The following is a 5,539-nucleotide window of genomic DNA, read 5'->3' on the forward strand; positions in this document are numbered from 1 at the left end:
TATATTCCTTATCATTTCAGGTATAAAATCACTCACTGGTTACATTCCTATCTCAGAGGAAAAGTTATAGCCTTTCTTTCACTCCAGACAAAATGCTCTAGCATAGGACAGTCTGAGGAACTGGGAATCATCTCATTTTTAGAAAATACAGTGCACCATACTTTTCATGATAATGGATGAAAAATTACTCTCACCACTTACAAACTTCATTTATGACACCAGTGATATTGGTTAATTCAAATCTTAACTACTGGACTATTATCTGGTCAGGACTGAGTAAAATATTTAATGAGAGCAGTACCCTTGCTCTTTTTTTTAATTCACCTTAATCACTGTAGCACCTTGCACAGTTATGTTAAAAAGAGTACTGCACACAAATTCGTTGAAAGAAAAATTTCAACAATTACGTATCTGCCCTTTGCCCAATTATATCATTCCAAATTAACATCCTTATTCATATCCATTCAGGTTATAGGAAAGCAAAATTGTATAAATAGGGGTTTGGGCAATAGTTTAAATTTAGGCATATCAGGGGTAAAAGTCAAAGGATCCTATTTATTTATTTGTTTATTTTTACATTTCAATCCAATATTTTATGAAGCTGTAAATAAGAAAATGAAAACATGCAAATGAGTATGTTTAACACTAAGTTTCTATGCCTCATGAGTGTGAAAATAGGAATGCAATCCCTTTGAATCCCAACTATAGCAGAATACCTTGTATTTTACTGGTGTTAGGTATGGATTCTTTTTAAGATGGAAGTTGTGCTTCAGGTTTTCACTATCAAGGTCTGATTCCGCATATCATATCTCTACATATCAAATAGCTCATTGTGATGAGGAGGAGAATACCAGGGAAAGGTTTCTGCATTTCCAAGGGTAAATCCTTAATAGATACTGTTCAACTGTGAGTGTAATCGTATGCACAGAAATGTATTTAGCAGTATAGAAAGAGAGTACTATGAGGATTTTTTAAAGTTCCATAGAAAATATCCGGAACAGAAAACAAATTTTGCTTATTCACTTTCCCACAAATGTTTGGTGTATTAATTCAAGAGAAATTCTACAGAGAATACTGGGCCACTTCACCATCCCCACCTCATCCGCACAGCTTTGTACTAATACTGGTAGTGATTTTTTTCCCCAACTGCCTAAGGACTGCCCTCTAGTGGCAGTTTTCACCAACTATTTAAAACGTAGTTGGTCCAGCTCGGGTTACACTTAAGATTGGTCAAAGAATCTTTTCGTCGAGTAAGCAAATGTATTAATACACAAATTCCATACCACCAGCCAAACTAAAGATATAACAAAAATGAACCTCTTGTGTGTTACCCAGCTATACTTTGCAGTCAATATTATTTCCCTAATCAGTCCATGTTAGTCAATGATAGCACTCATATAATAATACAGAAAAGTGAAGAATTGCCACCTTCTACAAGCAGTGATGAAAAGTAAACCTCAATCACAGAAATCGACAATGTGGGTCACAATACAAGCATATTCCTGACCCTGCTGTCCTTCAAAAGTGCTTCATTTTGTTGATGTTACTGGGGATTGAACTCAGGACCTTGTGCTTAGGAGGCAGGTGTGGCGTCATTGAGCTAAGTCCCCGGCTGCCTTCAAAAGTTCTTGGAGGCAGCCCACCAAAACATTTAGCAGCACATAAGTAAATGCTAAACTGCTGAATGCCTGTTCAAAAAGTTATAAATAAATATCATTTATAAAATTCATTTTAAATTTAGAAGTGGAAAGTAAAGATCAACAATACATTTCCTTTGAGGTACAAGTTATAGGAAATTTCAATTCATGGTACAGGCAATAAACGATAATATCTGTACACACTCTGGTAAAAAAAATGCAAGACTGCTCTCAGCTGGACTCTGCAGGGCTGAAGAGATTGATATTTTGTTCACAATAGTTAGGAACTTGTGGACTAAAGAGTCAAATTTAAGAAAGTCCTAGTGGATCAATGTTGACAAGCCCTTACACCACTGTAAATTCCTTGATGGATTCTTAGAATTCCAGAATTAAATTCACAAAAATTACTTTGGTCTTACATGTCAATATTTAGGAAAGAGGTTCTCTCTCTTAATGTTCTTCCAGTAGTGTGAAACCATGCTCGTGGAAAACAATGATTCCAGTGACAAGATATAAAATCAAACTGACCTCTGTGGCCACCCAGGGCCAATGCCATACAGCTGAAGAGTGTGTGCTTTAACTCTGTAGGCCAACTCTCACGGCTCTGTGCACTACTTGTGCTTGCCAGGCAGATGGCAGCACCACTGAGCTAAATCCCTGGACCCTAAAAAAAAAGATGTAATATTATGTTGGGACACAGAGAACCAGTTATTAACTTCCTGCTACAGTTATAAATTATAACAACTCAGCCCACAGGTTACTGTGACCTCTGACAGATCTAGGAAACAAGTTATTTTCTCCTCTTGTTGTTACAGCACATTGCAAGTCTTCTTGCCTTTTAAGAAATGTTCGGATACTCTGACTTTCCCTTTCAATTCATTTAATTTCACCATTCTGTCAAAAAGAGCCAATAAACAAATACTGAATTACATACGATTACATTTTTTTAAACCCTCAAACTCCAGACTATAAAGACATCTTGTGTGTCTCTCACTCCGATCACCCGTAATGCACAGATGGGTGCAAAGCCGACACAGTCTACCTGGAGCTGGTTGGCAGAGGGCTATGAGTCCTGAAGAAGCGCTTGTGGGTAAAGTGTTCGCCGTGGGAAGGAAGCTCTTCAGTATAAAGAAGGAAGCAGCTACGACCAAGACCAGGAACACAAAGAGTTGTTAGAAAAGATGGAAAATGTTGTAGCTTCATAGTCAGCACCTTCATTCTTCTTCCTCAAGATTCTTTCATCTTTCTCCTTCCAAGACATCTTCCTATTATCAGCTTCAGAAATTTTTCGAGTCGCTTCTTTGGAAACAGCATCCCCTCTTCTTCTGTGGTACTTTGTGCTTGAGAACAAATTTTACATTCTTGTACTCAAAGGCTACCAAATACATGCTTACTAGAATCCTCGCACTACTCAGAACAGCAGAACGAATAAGATCCACGTGCCTCATTCTCCAATGTGGTATGGCAGACACAGAGAATGAGTTCCGGGAGAAGAGCGCGGAGGACTTCGCAGAGAGGTTGTGGCTAAAATCCTGCAGGAGCAGGTCTTGCTCAAACTGCTGCTTGGAACCGCCTTTGGGTGACGTGGCCAAGCTGGAGCTGATGGATTCGATTTATTAATTATGTGAAAATTCAAATTATTAACAGTATTGAGTATTGTTTATTACGTCTTCTCAATTGATAAACTTGTGATGTTCTCTTGAGGTGCAGGTGCACTTGATGTGGATTTCAAAGAAGATAACTAGTCTCACATTTAACAGACATTTTTTGTGGTAGATTTTTTATCCTCACCAAATGATGCACTTGAATAAAGGAAATTACATGTGATACTTACCACTTTCTGGAAAAATGAGTTAGATCTCTTACCATTGTAGACACACAGAGAGGTGAGCACAAGTATACAATGGGATAAGAGAAACATAAACAAAGACTGAGACGCGTGTCCACCCTACAAACTATCCATGGCGAGTTCATCTAAAATAACTTATATCTTAAAAATAAGGCAAAAGCTGGCCAAGACATTTGGTACCAGAATCATGGTTTTAAATGATTAAATGCAACACAGTTTTCTCCATGGCCAGGAAATAAGGACTACAAAACACATAACTAGACTAAATCATTCTTTGTTGGGACAGGAGCTGAGGTTAAAGTGACAAAAGGCCTATTCTGTAGAAGAATGTGAAATTTGGCGGATGTTTTTAAAATGTTAAAAAATATGCCCTCTTTTGATGTATGTGTATTCAGGCCCTTTGTCTATTTGTAATTGAGTTTTTTTTTCTGTTCATGCTAATGAGCTTTTTAAAAAACATTCCTTGTTTATTTTGAACATTATCCCGTTCGCATAAAAATTGCCAAAAGGTATCTGGAAAATTGTTCAACATCACGAAGTGTTAGGGAAAGGCAAATTAAAATTACAATGAGATATCACACTACTCAGGTAAGAATGGTTATTTTAGTCTAAAGAGAACAGGTGCCAGTGAGAATGGACAAAAAGGAACCCTTGCACACAGTTGGTGGGGATTTTAAGGAATACATGCAGCCTTTACTGAAAACAATGAATACAAAAGAAATAGTAATACTATCATGATTCTGTGGTCCCACTATTGGGTATATATCCAAAGGAAATGTATTCATTATGTGCAAGAGGTAACTACATTCACATATTAGTTGACTATAGTTGATAGGGAAACAACTTAAGTGTCCATCAAAAGATGAATGGAAAAAAAATGGAGTATGTGTAACAGATTAATATTCAGCCATAAAAAGGAAATTCTGTCATTCGTGAAAATATGAGTGAGACTGGAAGATATTATGTTAAGTAACATGAGCTAAGAAGAGAAACATAAATACCGTATGATCCCACTTTTATATACAGAGTATAAAATATTGAACTCATAGAAAAGAGAGTAAAGTGGTGGTTACCATGGACTTGAAGTTATGTTTGGAAAGATGACGATCAAAGTATCCATTTCAGGTAGAAGGAAGTTCAAGTGATTTATCATTCACCAAGGTGACTGTGGCTAAGAATACTGTATGGTGAGCTTGTAAATTGCTAAGACATTATACTTTAAGATTTCTCATCACAAAAATTTTGATGTGAAGTGATATACACATTAATTTGTGTAATCTAGCCATTCCACAATGTATGAAGATTTCTAAATATAATAAATATATAAATTTTGAAAGTAAAAAAAATTAGTTTTGAAAAAAGTAAATATGCATTATGCAGTGAAGAGTTTAACGAGATGGATTCGGTGAATTTGTAGGTATTTATTTCATTATTCAAGGAAAGAGATGTTTTCATTAGTATTCTAACTAGTTGTAGTCTTTTCACCTAGAAGTAGGTAGATTATGGGAGTCATAGCTGTATTATTTGCAACTCAAAGAAATACTGCATAAAAAGTCTCTCTTTTTGTAATGTGTACCTCATTAAACCAAATTTAACTGATTAGGCCTCCCAGACATTTGAAAACTATTACAAAGTGTACTGACCAATATTTAAAACTGCTTTGGACTTCATTCCACATGAATTTTACATTGTGCTTTTATCTGTTATCTACATTCTAAATCAGTGAGTTCAACCTTTCACCCTTTTATTAGCATAATCATTCTTGTATTAACTTGTTAGAAATGCAAGTTCCTAGTCTTGCCCTAGAGCATAGAAATCTTATAAAATAATAGAATTGTATGAGATCCATCCAGAAACTTCCTACCAGTCTAGCCACCTGATTTCAAATTCAAAGTCACATTCGGTATGTTGTAAAAGAAAAAAACACATTTATCTCATATACATCAATAGATACATGGCTACTTAAGGAAAGAACTCCTTTAACATTATGAAATTTATATTTATATTTATATACCTGTTGATTTGTTTTATCCATCCTGTGTAACACTTCTGA

At 35.8% G+C, this 5,539-nt stretch overlaps 1 protein-coding gene and 1 pseudogene across 9 annotated transcripts in view; one reads left to right on the forward strand and one right to left on the reverse strand.

The window, feature by feature from the left end:
* Positions 1–5,539, forward strand: part of Pcdh15 (protocadherin related 15) — an 802,311-nt gene that overhangs the window by 61,585 nt on the left and 735,187 nt on the right. The gene's annotated exons all lie outside the window — the stretch shown is intronic.
* On the reverse strand, positions 2,564–3,506 carry LOC104867215 (annotated as a pseudogene).

This window comes from Fukomys damarensis, unplaced genomic scaffold (assembly GCF_012274545.1).
Source record: "Fukomys damarensis isolate Sample0158 unplaced genomic scaffold, DMR_v1.0_HiC HiC_scaffold_20, whole genome shotgun sequence".
NCBI lineage: Eukaryota > Metazoa > Chordata > Mammalia > Rodentia > Bathyergidae > Fukomys > Fukomys damarensis.